We start from the raw sequence: 14,718 nt of genomic DNA on the forward strand, positions 1-14,718 counted from the left end.
CACACACACACACCGATAAACACTGCAGACAGGAAGACAATACTACAATAGTAGAAGGTTTTGAAATGTGGTGCTGCCGAAGAATGGTGAAGAGTTGATGGATAGATTCAGTAACTTATGAGGAGGTGCTAAATATAACAGGGGATAAAAGAAATTTATGGCACAAGTTGACTAAAAAAAGTGATTGGTTGATAGGGCACGTCGTTTGGTTGATAGGGCGCATCGTAAGGCATCTAGGAGTTGTCAATGTGGTATTGGGAAAGAACTGTGGCGTGAAAAACCTTAGAGGAAGACCAAGATTTGACTATAGTAAGCAAGTTCAGACGAAAGTATGTGGTGTAATTACGCAGGGAAAAACAGGCTTCCTCAGAACAGAACAGCTTGGGGAGATGTATCACACCAGTTTTCAAACTGAAAACCACAACAACAACAAAAACAATAGCTATTGAAGTTCTGGGTGTCAGAAATAATAAATGTAAGTTTTTTTCTGATGGATCAGTTATTTTCAGGAGTACTTCATGTTACTAAGTGGGTGACAACATCCCACAATACTTGAGAATGACCACGTCTTAAAATTACAGTTGCAATCAATAATATTTTGACAACCTAAAGCCGAATGACTTCATTCAAAAATTTCATGAAGGCTGTTGGACACAGTCCTCATCAAAATTCTGAACTGCATCATAATTTCTGCAGACGGTGTGGTGATCCTCTTTGTGTCACTCAAAGAGCCTTTGGTGATTTTGTCCATTCTACTTCTTAAGTAACAACTAAACCATAAATGGACTGAACTATTTATGCATTAAAACATAACTTCTCCAACAGAAACTTATAACTGAAACAATAAAATGCCTTTAATAAGTCATAGAAAATCCTGGCTGGTGGTATTTCATCATTTAAAGATTTTGTTAAGGGTTCAGTAAATTTGAAATCCAGACTATAATTGTCTAAGTATCTCATTACTTCGCAATTGGATGAAAAATCCCAGAGTACATTATAATCCCAAAAAGTTTAGAAAATAGTGTAGCGAGTGGTACTAGCTGATACTTTCTACTATCTGTGGTATAACTTTCTTAAAAATGGATCTGACAATGATATCTTTTAACCTTCTGGGAAAACATTGTGAATTAATGATACATTAACTACACTATGTAGGGACACCAACACAAGTAACACCTCTGACCAGAGGACACACATTGCTGAGTGGAATATCTGTATGGATTTCAGAGAAGTCTGTTTGATTTAGAACCTCATACAGTGGGAATGTGCTGTATGTCACATTACCAGAATAAACCAATACCATGACAGCAATGTATCATCTCTGTATTGGTACGATCCCTGCACCTAATAGTGAACCATATCACATTCGTGACCCATGACAATCATATAATGCAACAAGGATATGTTTTGTTCCATATTGTCATAATACACAATAACAATGCAGCCACTCTGCAGCAATTAAACTGCATCGCCAGCCCCTTGAGAACACACCTCAAGGATTAATGTGAGCAACATGCATGATCAATGTTACAGTTATCAAACAATGCTCATATATGAACTAAATATGGATACAGGTGTCACCTCTTAAAACAATATACACTCTGGTGTGCTACAACAATGGTCACCATTGAACAGTCTATTGTTGGATTTTGTATGGGATCTGACATCAATTATTTCAGTTCATGTCACAACAGGAGAGGTCAAACTAAATGTGAACTATAATGTGACTCCCACACTTACTGTGTAGGCCACATCATGAATGTCACTGGAAATACAACTGCCATGTATGGTGGAATGCAACAGGCCATCCACTACCTAGGCACAATTACCTGATTCACAACCATACCTTTAAGTGCTTCATGATACTTTGTTAGTTATATATTTTGTACCCCAGTTCAGATAGCATATGACCCAAGCTGCCCCTGTTCTGACCAGAACAATCAGCACTTTGTTTGCAACAGTGGAATGTGTATTTAAGTCATTGGCAATTTTGGATGATAGCTCTCGATTTATGACATTAATTTGTCACTTAGCAGAGCATGCTGATACTATTAGCTACATCATCCTTCTGTCACTTACAAAAAACAAATACAAAGCACTAAAACCTGCCCTGCTACAATGTTTGTCATGCACCCCCGAACAATAACTGAAACAAGCAATCTATAATGAACAGAACACTTACAAGACAGTCCCAACTGGTGTGGCTAACTACAGACACTACTTGATGAAAATCTTGTTCCAGATGTGGCATTATGGGCTCTATGTATTGGAATTCTTCCTCTGCAGCTACAGCTCAGGCTGATTGGTCAGGCAGAGCTTCAAGGGAAAAGTTTTGCTTGGTGGACAGAATGGTCATTGTGCTGCAACACAGACAACACATCAGTGCTGTGGACAATAACAGGCCACACAGAGCTAGATCTCAGTTGAATACTGTGCATGCTGTATCAGTCTGACAAAGATCAAAAGCATACTATGGTGACTTCACTTGTCCCAACAAGGATGATGAACTATGAAAAACACACTTCACCACTTTCCCAGCCAGCAACAATGCATTGAGCACTGCCACTGTTTCAAGGTCACCAAATTGCTGGCATCATGCCCATTTGCCTATTCTGCATGGAACTGCTCCCCTCCTTGCAGCTATGTAAACTCCCAAACTGTGCAGTAGGTGCATCAGCACGTACTTGCATGTCAAGCCACCAATGCCCACAAAGCATGGGACAAATATCCTTGGTGCCATTTCCATTGTTGGGAGGAAGGCTCTATATATATATATATATATATATATATATATATAAGTTAAATTCTGCAAAGGAAGGAAATATATGTTGCAACAATAGGTAAAACAATACATCAAAAATTCCCTTTTTCAACACCGACAGCAGAAGGCCCACAATAACTTGTAAAATCTTCTGTCCGCCTGACCCCATATTGATGAGCAGGTATTGACATGTGCTTTGATTTTATATATATATATATATATATATATATATATATATATATATTGTTTTACCTATTGTTGCAACATATATTTCCTTAATTTGCAGAATTTAACTCTGCAGTCTTCAGCCATCTTATTGTGTTTGTTTATCTCTTTCTGTGCACCTTGTGGGCCATCAGCCCTGTTAGCATCTTAAAACATTGTGGCCTTCTGTCTTCAGTAATCATCATAGTATTTTTGGAATTTTGAAGATCTAATCTGGCGACCTTCAGCCACTATGCATGCTGGTCTCATATACATATACAATTTATCTTATTCATAAATTTAACTGTGTGTCATGTCATTTCAAAATTGAACTTATTCTAAAGCATCTCTTTAGAGGCCTTCAGCCATGAAGCAAATTTAATTCTTTCAAAAGTGTATTTTTGAACTAAATGATAATAAATTACAAATGTGAAATGAATCCAACCGCAACTCCCTTGGCCCTTTCCACAATCCTAATTACCTGTCAGCCCTGCGTGATTAAGCGGGCATTTCAACACCATCTAGCCCAACTTCCATACAGCACCACACTGAAAATGACTCACATATCACTATGCATACAACCACTAACTGTATCTTGGAACTAAGTTCAGATCAACAGTTTCCATGGACTTTCTTCATTATAGCCATGAGTGAGCCAGAACTAGGAATCTTTTTCCTATGGCCCCTTTGTCCTTCTCTGGATTTCACTCATGCATCACACAGGTGACATCGCAACTACCTACACCCTGCTCACTCTGGCCAACCATGCCTCATCATCAACATGACCCACAAATATGCAGTCAATAAACCTGAGCACATTGCACTCAGGACATTACGGTGCACTCTGCTTTGTCTCTCAGGGCACCATATGCGTATTCCATACACCAACCCAAACAGTCATAGGTCAAAGTTTAACAATGCACCATCCATAACAATACAGTGCACTGTATCCTCATGACCCCTTGTCTGCCAGTCCTCGGCAAAGGACACTAGCTGGCACCAGTACATTTACAAATCACAAAAGTGGCGGTTGGTGAACTATTACAATCAGGGGTAGTCTGTCATCAGACAACTTGTGGGCTTCCAAATAAATCTTGAACTGGAAGAAGATGGTCCCGTGAGGCCTTGTAGTGATTACACAGCTATCAAAACTTGAACCATAGACAACAGTTATTCAATTCCAAATATTCAAAACTTTACAAAAACATTAAATTTTCTGTGCCAGTGATTGCAGAAAAGCTTACCTCCAAATACCTATGAGCTTGGATGACATCTCTAAGATCACAATAATCATGCTATTTGGAGATTTTAAGTTTTTATTCATGGCTTGGAGGCTAAGGAATGCAACTCAAACTTGACAAGAGTTCATTGATGGAGTTCTTTTCAAATATAACTTTTGTTATGCTTACTGTAATGCATATATGCATTCCCATCACGTGTTTAAGCCAAGTATCATGCATATTTATATGATCGGGAATGCTCAGTAGCAGCCACGCTAAATGTACATTTAACAATTAAGTGTCAGCAAGGAGCATTAGTGATGAAATCATAGGATGCAATGTTGTGCAACCTTAGTAGGGACAGTATCCGACTATTCAGGAGTAGGATCTTACAATCTGAGACAGTGTTCCGAGACAAACTTCCGTCACAATGTCCGCAAACTTGACGTCAGATACGCCTAGCAACAGCGATCTGAATGCCCATTGGCTGAAAGCTTGGATATATATATATATATATATATATATATATATATATATATATATATATATATATATTATTATTATTATTCACGTTTGGGCCCTACTGGACCACGCGAAGTACAATCACGGGGCATTCAGTTATTTTCTTTTAGACTTTCTCTCTGCCCAAATTGTTTTCATTCTCTCGGAATGAGCTCTTTTCCTTTCATCAGACCATGTGGTTCCAGTTTTCTTTGGTTTTTCAGCTTGACCAACTACCCAGTCATGAATTTTTTGCCTAAATAATTTTCTGTCTTGAATTTCATCTTGTTTTATATCTGCCTCTTTCATGTCCTCTTTTATAGCAGCAATCCATTTTATTGTCTCAAATTTAGCTTTACTTCGATTTTCGTAGAATTCCACTACTTGTTTAGTTAGTCTGGTAGCATCCATTCTTTTAATATGCCCATAAAATTTTAATCTGCGTTTTTTCATATCCGAATATATGCTGGTGTATTGTTGAATTTCACTATTTGCTCTTAGCCTGTATGTTCCTTCTTCAGTATATTTTGGACCTAGAATTTTTCTGATTGCTTTTCTTTCTCTTTTTTGGATTTCTTGAATGTCCTTTTTTCTGTTTAAAATTAGCGTTTCAGCCCCATAAAGGCACTCTGGTTTTATGACCGTGTTGTAATGTCTCAATTTAGAGTACCTCGAGAGACATTTTTTGTTGTAGATGTCTTTTGTAAGTCTAAAAGCTGTCTCCATCTTTTGACAACGAATTTCATTTCCAATTTTTTCTAGACCAGTCTCTGAGATTGTTTCACCTAAATATTTGAATTGCGAAACTCTTTTGATTTTTCCATACTTAGTTTCCAAAAGTTTGGGTGCCAGTTTGTTGCTAGTCATATACTGTGTTTTTTCAAATGAGATTTGGAGACCTACTCTTTCTGCTGTTTCTTTAAGAATTTCTATTTGTTTCTGAGCAATTTGGATGTCCTGCGTTAGAATAACCAAGTCGTCTGCAAAGGCCAAACAGTCTATTCGAATATTTGTTCGTCCTAATTTCACTGGTTGGTCAATTTTGAACTCCAATTTTCGTTCGCGTCACTCTTGTATTACTTTTTCTAGAACGCAGTTAAATAGCAACGGAGAGAGTCCATCACCTTGCCTCACGCCTGATTTTATTTCAAAGGATTCTGAAATTTCTCCTCTGAACTTTACTTTTGATTTTGTACCAGTTAGCGTGTCTCTGATAATTGCCGTGGTTTTAGGATCCAGGCCTTGTTCTTTCACAATTTGGAAAAGAGATTCACGATCCACTGAGTCATAAGCCTTTCTAAAATCTACAAAGGTACAAACTAGTTTTTTATTGTAAATTTTTTGATGTCTGAGAATTAGTTTGAGGACTAAAATCTGTTCTGGGCAAGATCTATTTGGCCTGAAACCTGCTTGATATTCGCCAATTTTCCATTCAAGTTGTTGTTGTGCTCGGTTCAGAAGACATTGAGAGAGGATTTTGTATGTGACTGGAAGAAGAGAAATTCCTCTGTAATTATTAACATCAGTTTTGTCTCCCTTCTTATGAAGTGGGTGAATCAAGGCGGGTTTCCATTCATCAGGAATTTTTTCAGTTTGCCAAATGTTTTGCATGATTGAAGTAATTTCTTTAACGGTTTTTGGACCAGCTGCCTTTAAAAGTTCTGCAACAATTCCATCTTCACCAGATGCTTTGTTGTTTTTCAACCTATGAATTTCTTTAATGATTTCCTCTTCATTTGGTGCAAGTGAAACTGGATTGCATTGTTGGGGAATTTTTGGTGGAAATCTTTCTGTGGGCTCGGGGCAATTTAGAAGATTCTTAAAATATTTAGAAAGTTCTTTGCAATTTTCTTGGTTGTTAAGAGCCAACTGTCCATTTTCCTTCTTGAAGCAAAGATTCTGGGGTTGGTACCCCTTTATTTTGGTTTTAAAAGTTTTATAAAAATTTCTGGTATTGTATTTCTGAAAATCTTCTTCAATTTCTAAGAGTTGACTATTCTCATATTGTCTTTTTGTTTGTCTAATTAGTTTTGAAGTGTCTTTTCTAGTTGTCAGGAATGTATATATATATATATATATATATATATATATATATATATATATATATATATATATATATATATATATATGTGTGTGTGTGTGTGTGTGTGTGTGTGTGTGTGTGTGTGTGTGTGTGTGTAGGAAACGAGAGAAGTGTCCTTATTGGCTGATAGAGGAAGGTGGGGTGGTCTCTCTTGTCCTTCGGGAAGACGGTGCAAGTTAGTTGCGAGGAGCCATGCAAAACACACGTTCAAGTAACCTGGGCAGATCAACAAAATCCCTTGGCAGAGATTATAAGAGACACATTGTGCATGATGGAGAGATTTACTATTGAAATTTCGAGACAGAACCTTCCAGGAAGAGTCGGACAAGATATTACTTCCCCCTACATGTTTTGTGTAATGACGATGGGGAGAAAATTTGAGAAATTATAGCCAATACAGAGATTTACCAACAATCATTCTTCTCACACATTATTTACGAGTGTAACAGAGTTGGATGGCTCAGTTAATGGCACAAAAAGTGCCTTCTGCCACACACCAGTAGGTGGCTTGCAGATCATGATGTAGATGTAAATGTAGATGAAAACAGTCCATTCCATTTTGTATAGCCACTGTGATGTTTCTTCATGTGTACTACCTAATTAACCAGAGTAAGTCCTGTAAAGTTCATTCACTAGTTTTTGTCTAGGTTTTCCTGTAACATTTGTACCTATCACCAGCCAGCACAAAAGTATTAGTTCTATCACTGGCCTTTTTTATTTTATTTTCACTCTGCAAAAATCTATATTGCATAATGACATATACTGCGAATATTGAGTTTGCCAAGGAAATTTATATAAAACAAATGTACAGAAGATATATCAGGTTCACAAAAAGTTTTTATTTCTCAATAAATCAGCATAAATTACATGCTGTAGTACATGAAATTTCATAGTTTGTTCACAAGCAACTCTTCACAGCACCAGACTTTTTCTATGGTTTCTGCTCACAGTCTGGACAAACCTACAACAGATAAAAGTTAAAACATTTAGTTAGACACAATAAACAACTTTTTGTATGCAGTTTTCATTTCATGACATGGTATATTTTTGCAATGCAACATGATGAAGATATATGTGTTGCACCTTCAGACAGGTGTCGTTAACCTACAGGATATGCAACAGACAAGCTTGCGTCCGAGGGTAGAGTGCTCTGAAGAAAGGAAGGAAAGAATGAAGAATCAGAGTCAGGATCTTTATTCATCGCTGACCATATATACAGCATAATAGGCTTTGTCTCTTATGCATAATTACAGAGATATACAATTACAGATATACTTAATTGCAAATTTACCTGATTAAAGACATACAGTCATGCATTTTGACTATAAAATTTCATGTTGACACTATGTATATAAAAAGTTCTGTTATGAGTTTTCAGCCAATCAGTTATAACATTTACTGTGAAACTGTTTCCAAGACATGGACCAAGGTGAGGATGGCAATTCATTAAAGATATTTATGGAGCTGACTCTGGGTGAGTGGGCTGGTCTGTGTTTTGGTATATCAATTTTTATTTTTCCTCTAGTGTTTTGCTGGTGAATATGTCACAGATAGGAAGCCACAGCCATTCTTAATGTGATTAAAATTTCACTATACAGTCTAGTTTTATGCCTAAAGGCCATCCCCTTTCTACCACTACACCAGTACCATCCTTCATCCCTAGCAATACTAAGGGTGAATTGCCACTTTTTTTTCCAGGAAGTGCTTTGTATATAGACGAAGTTTGGTTAAAACTGATCCTAGCATTCCAGGATTATACTTACATATTACACCTTCTTACTGCCACTTCCAAGCCCTAGTAGTGAAATAGCATCAGATCTGTCACCAATCAGAGCAACAGTAAAAACTATGAACTTGACACTAATACAGTTCATTTACAATTATATTTACATATCAACCACATCAAAAACAAATCCCATTACTAAGAGCAATAGAGGTATTTTATCTCAACAGTATATTTATTTCAGATTTAAGTATAATATGTACCACCAGGTGCTCCAGAGTTATGATTACATGTCACCAATTCTCCCGCTCCCTCCCCCTTCCATAAATACAATGCTGACCAATAACTATATCAAGGAGATGGCCTCCAACACCTGTCAAATTGGCGTGAAGTGTGCTACATGTTTGGGTATGCAAACGGTTAGTGTTTTTGATGATTCAAACTATTATAACCATTAATGTAAATGTGTAGAATTCCACAGTCAGTGTCAGTCTCACTAAAAGGACTCTGGATATCACAGTCAGTGTCAGTCTCACTAAAAGGACTCTGGATATATCGTCACATCATCTTACAATACACTGCAAGTATTAAAATGTACTGATGTTTCAACTTTGTTGCAATGGCTTTCCTCAGGGCAAAGGCTGATTGGCTGGGGTATGTTGACACCAACATGTTGCCTTTCGAGCACTGTTACTATACAACTGTTGTTACATTCATTACATATTATTAGCCATCAAATAACATTTGAGGGGAAAAAGGAAGAGGGAGGGGATATCTGGCTCATTATTTGTGGGTTGCATGGCTTGCTGTCATTTGGTAGCCCACTGTGAATCAGTGACAAGCATCTGGGGGCTGGACTGTCGTGCTGCTAGTAGTAGAGAGACGATGTCAGCTGTGCAAATGCTGTTTATTTGGCCAATAGCAGCTGTATTCAGTAAAGCTGCTGCCCGGTGATCACACTTTGCTGATTGTACCAAGATTGTTGGCAGCAAGGACGCTGTAAACCTCTAGCTTCTGGATTTCAGAAGCCTTTTATTCTTTGCGTGCACAGCCACAGTTGTCTTGCCAGTACTCTTGCTTGTTGTAACTCAGTAGCCTACCCTCAATTGTAATAGAGCACAACTAGTGCTGATCTGTTGTATTGCTCCAACTAAATGCAACACTTATATTCTGTTATATGAGTGTTAACAGTCCATGTGATTTCACCGATGTAGGCAGAGCCACACTCACACTATATCCCTTACACACCAGTGGTGTTCACCGCATGTATTGCTTCCTTAGCAGATCCTGACAAATCCTGGATCCTGCAGCAACTCCAGAAGACTGGTTTGATGTCTGCTCAGCAAAGCACCCTTCCTACTCGATCACTAATACATCTGGCTTAAGGTAAGTACGGATGTGGGGACTGTTCTTTTCTTTCATTTTCTATATCTGGCTTCCTACTAAACTTGGTTCCTCTTCTTATTGTTTTGTAGCCATACCTTCTGTCCGATAAGTTGTTACACAGCTCTTTTAATTTTTGTTTCATAACTTTTTTATCACTGATGCGGTGTGCTCAAGCAGTTAACATGTATGGGATGGAACACTTCTGTGCCAGAATGTCAGGGATCAGGGCTGCTCCCCACTCCACGTTTTCTTCATACACTTTAACCATGTCAGTTTTTACTACTAATTCTGATATTCACTTACACGAATCTTTCATTTGGGTATGCATGGTGGCCTTCTCAGCTTGGCACCCCAAGCAGCCAATACTACTTGTGATACATCCTGCACATGAAGTCTTACATTGCAGTGCCTCTTACACTGTTCTATGTTTGGCGCCTCTCAACAGCTTGGCACCCCAAGATCTGGCTTGTGTCACATGGCCCTTAAAAGGGCCTATGGATCTGCAAATGATGATGGTGTTTGGTGTGTAAGTACCAACTGGGAGGGTAGGTGTTCTGTAGACCTCCGCATTCAGAAACAGAATAATGTTCTAGGTGAACAGGATGTTATCAAAATGGTTCAAATGGCTCTGAGCACTATGGGACTTAACTTCCGTGGTCATCAGTCCCCTAGAACTTAGAACTACTTAAACCTAACTAACCTAAGGACATCACACACATCCATGCCCGAGGAAGGATTCGAACCTGCGACCTTAGCGGTCACGCGGTTCCAGACTGAAGCGCCTTTAACCGCACGGCCACACCGGCCGGCTACAGGATGTTATCATGCAGGCTGTTAATATCCTGACAGAACTTATGCCACTCTGCTCTTCTATGCAACCAAATGATGAATGTGTCATCCCTGTATTCCAACCAACAGCGTAGGTGGAACTGCGAACACCTTAAGCTAGTTTGCTTACATGTTTGCTTAAAGATGTCCACTGCATAACTTTGGTAAGCATATTACCAGCCTACATAAAAACATCCAATCCAGACTGGAACAAGGAAGTCCATTTCTGGACGTGGAGGTCTACAGAACTACCAGCAACAAAGTGGGACAAAAGGCCTACTGGAAACCTACCCACACTAGCTATTCCCTTAGCACCAATTTGCACCATTATGTAGCACAAAAGTGTACCATCTTACACATGCTGACCACTACAGCCCACCACATCAGTGATGTAAAGAATATCAAACAAGAATTGAAAGAGCTGCATAACATCTTATGAGCCAATGGATATGATAATTACTACAGTAAGAACAAGCATGATGTAAGGAACACATTACTTCATAGAACAACACGTAAGATACAAATTGTGCATAGCACTCTACACATTGCCTGAGCAACAGTAATACTGCTGAGCACTCTCTTTTGATTGCTTAAATATTGCTGTTTCTTTGCCGGCTCGCCAGAGCCCAGGTGCTTACCCAGGTGGCCTCTATAAGCAGGCCTGTGAACTGTACAGACACTTACTCTCTGAAACCGTGCTTGTCATGAGTGAAGATGCATCAGTAATAAAAAGCTAGAAGAGTAACCAAGTTTAGAAGGAAAGTGAATACAGAAAATGAAAGAAAAGAACAGTTCCAGGTGGTATACTTACCTTGCATCAGGAGTGTCAGTGATCAAGTAGGGATAGTATTTTGTTGAGGAGACATCAAATCAGTTTTCTGAAGTGGCCACGGGACCCAGAATTTTGTGTAGTCCATTAGGAAAGCAACAAAAATCGTGAACACCACTAGTGCATACAAGATACAGTTTGAGTGCAGTGCCACTTACATTGGTGAAACCAGAAGAACTGTTACAACCTGCATATCATACCACGAGCATTATGTTCTGTTGGTGCAATACAACATATCAGTATTAGTGAAGCACTATCACAGTTGTGTGCAGGCTATCAAGTTACAAGAAGCGTGAGTGCTGACAGGACAATCGTGGATGTGCACACGAAAAATAAAAGAGGCAGTTGAAATCTTGAAATATCCTGACAACATGGCTGTGGTGTCCTGGCTGCCTCCAAACCTGGTATGACAGGCCATGTGTGAGTGCAGGGCAATGGCTTCCCTGAACACAGCCCCGACTGTCAAAACAAACAGTGTTGGCATGACTGGCCCTGTCTCTCCACTACTAGCACAGAAAACCCGACCCCAGAAGTTCATCGTTGATGTGTAGCAGGCTACCAACTGCCAGCAAGCCGTGCAATGCACAGTCAGCCACATATACCCTCCCACTTTCCTCATATCACAATTGTTATTTAATGGCTAACAATCTGTAGTAAATGTGACGTCATTGGCCTAGTCACACATTAGCAAAGCGATATATTCATGCAACCATATCCCAGCTAATCAGTCCTTGCCTTAAGGAAGGTAGCTGCAACTCGTCAAAGAAATCGATACATCCAATACTTTGAGTATTTTATAACAAGACGCAACAGCGTGCCCATAATGATTTTAGTGACCATGTGGCCACTGCCCACAGAGAGACTGAAAGTCGTCTGTTGGTTCTGCAGCCATATGATGTTGTAGACAAGGTGTGCAAGCAGAACAGAGGCGTGAGTCGTACTTCGGTAGCTCAGATGGTAGAGCACTTGCACGCGAAAGGCAAAGGTCCCGAATTCGAGTCTCAGTCGGGCACACAGTTTTAATCTGCCAGGAAGTTTCAGAACAGAGTTGATTGAAAAATCACTCTAGGAACGACACAGAATGCAAATGGGGAAATCCACTAACATAAGCGACTTTGACAGAGTGCTGATGGTTATGGACCACCTCCCAGGAACAAGAATCTTGGAAACTTGCGATGTTGGACAGTTGTTTATGTGCTATTGGTTTCAGCATCTGTGGAAAATGGTTGAGGACAACGAAACCACAAATAGGCGAGAAGGTGGTGGATGTCCACACTTCACCAAAGAACGTGGAAGTTGGAGGCCTGCACATCCTGTAAAGTAAGGTAGGCGTTGATCTGCAGCAGATTTGATGACAGAGTACAATGATGGTGCTGGCACACTTGGTTTGGAGTTCGCCATTCAGTCAGCATTGTTGAACATGGGACAGCCTTACTTGTTCCCATGTTGACCTGACCCAATGACACTGTCAATTACAATTGCAGTGGGCACGAGAGAGATAATTGAGATTTGACCATTAATGAATCGAAAAGTGTCGCCTTGTTGGATAAATCACATTCGTTGTTACACCTGATTGGAGGTTGTTCCTGGGTACACCATCATATGAGCGTATGTTTGCTCGAAACAGGCACCTCTCCACTGACAAATGGCGGTCATGACATTATCTTGCTATCCAGACATTTACTTGGACTTCCATGAGACCAGTGGTGATAAACGATGGCACAATGACAGCTGTGGTCTACGATAATGTAACGTGGTTGGGATGCTCCTGGGTGCCAGCTGGGTGCCTGCAAACCATAGGCTCATATTTTATGGGAATTGCATAATCTGTTTATAGACATCTGGTGCCTCAAACCTCCAGAAACCTACCAAGAACTTGATGTTGTATATATGCAGGATGTAATGGGTATAAGTGCAGACATAACATCAGTATTTATGCCATTTGTAGACTAATAGTTATAGCCAAGACAAGCCATATGCTTTTAGGTTTGTTAGTAGCTCCAAGTACATGTGACGACAGTAACCCATTAATGCTGGGCACTAGGTCAGCTGTTGAAGTGTGGATGCATGTTCACAATATGGTCAGTCTGCACTGACAGATGCAGTCCACTTAGTGGTGCAGTGTGACTATGCAAAAACATCAGGTTGTTAAGCATGCTGTCTGTTTGTGGAGAGACTCTTCGATACAGAGAACAAACACCTAACACACTGATGTGTGTACATGTTTACATACAAACATATCTGAACCTTTGCCCGTTACACCTCTCTCTCTCTCTCTCTCTCTCTCTCTCTCTCTCTCTCTCTCTGTGTGTGTGTGTGTGTGTGTGTGTGTGTGTGTGTGTGAGAGAGAGAGAGAGAGAGAGAGAGAGGGGGGGGGGGGGGAGGGGGAGAGGGAGAGCGTAGAATACCAAGTATATACTTAGCAGGTGAAATGATACTCACCTCTCCAGGAAGCTGGGATGAACAGTCGCTCATGGTACATGTAGCAGTCGTCCCATCTGGGTTACAGGTACATGTGGTGCAGCCATCAGAAAGCATAGTTCCCGGCTTACAGGGTTTCGCTGTATCAGAGAACAAGTAGAATTTTAAAACATCGAGAACAACAGTTCCCAAAATTTTCTGAGGCTATAGCTCTTGAATGAGATTAGAATTCAGTCAGAAAACCCAACAAAGTTTAACATCAAACTTACTTATGGTTTGGAAAAAAATAACACTACTGTTCTTTTTTAACAGATAAAAGATAAATAACATGTAGTTAGCATATTGTATATGTTTTATTAAACAAAGAAACGATGAATAAGGGGGGCGGTTGGAACTGCTCGATCCTGATAATTTCCCTATATTCAGTTTGGTCTTAGTCAGTGATCATAGTGAGTCTTGCTCCAAGTCTATCATATTACTCACATTTCTTTGCTATTCATACCTTATTCGAAGACTAATATTCACATGTGTAACTTGTCACGAATGGAGTGAATATCATAAAAAATTTTCCGATAACATGCCTTTATGGGTACTTGCCACTATTCTCTAGCGAAAATGTTGTAATCTCCGTTATATCACAACATATTTCATAATATTTCTTCTCGGCGTCCAAAGAATTTAGTTTGGCTCGAATTTCACTACCTGAAAATATTCTTTCACACTCTCAAGTTGATGTTGTCTCCAGGAATTTACTTATCGGTT

The 14,718-nt window shown here is 39.5% G+C and overlaps 1 long non-coding RNA gene across 1 annotated transcript; it reads right to left on the bottom strand.

Moving 5' to 3' along the window:
• Positions 1–7,588: 7,588 nt before the first annotated feature.
• Positions 7,589–14,100, bottom strand: LOC124544649. Its single transcript, XR_006967554.1, has 2 exons — positions 13,978–14,100; positions 7,589–7,730 (listed from the first exon to the last, which is right to left on the bottom strand). It is a non-coding gene; the product is annotated as an uncharacterized LOC124544649 (long non-coding RNA).
• Positions 14,101–14,718: the final 618 nt, after the last annotated feature.

Source organism: Schistocerca americana, chromosome 8 (genome assembly GCF_021461395.2).
Source record: "Schistocerca americana isolate TAMUIC-IGC-003095 chromosome 8, iqSchAmer2.1, whole genome shotgun sequence".
Lineage (NCBI taxonomy): Eukaryota > Metazoa > Arthropoda > Insecta > Orthoptera > Acrididae > Schistocerca > Schistocerca americana.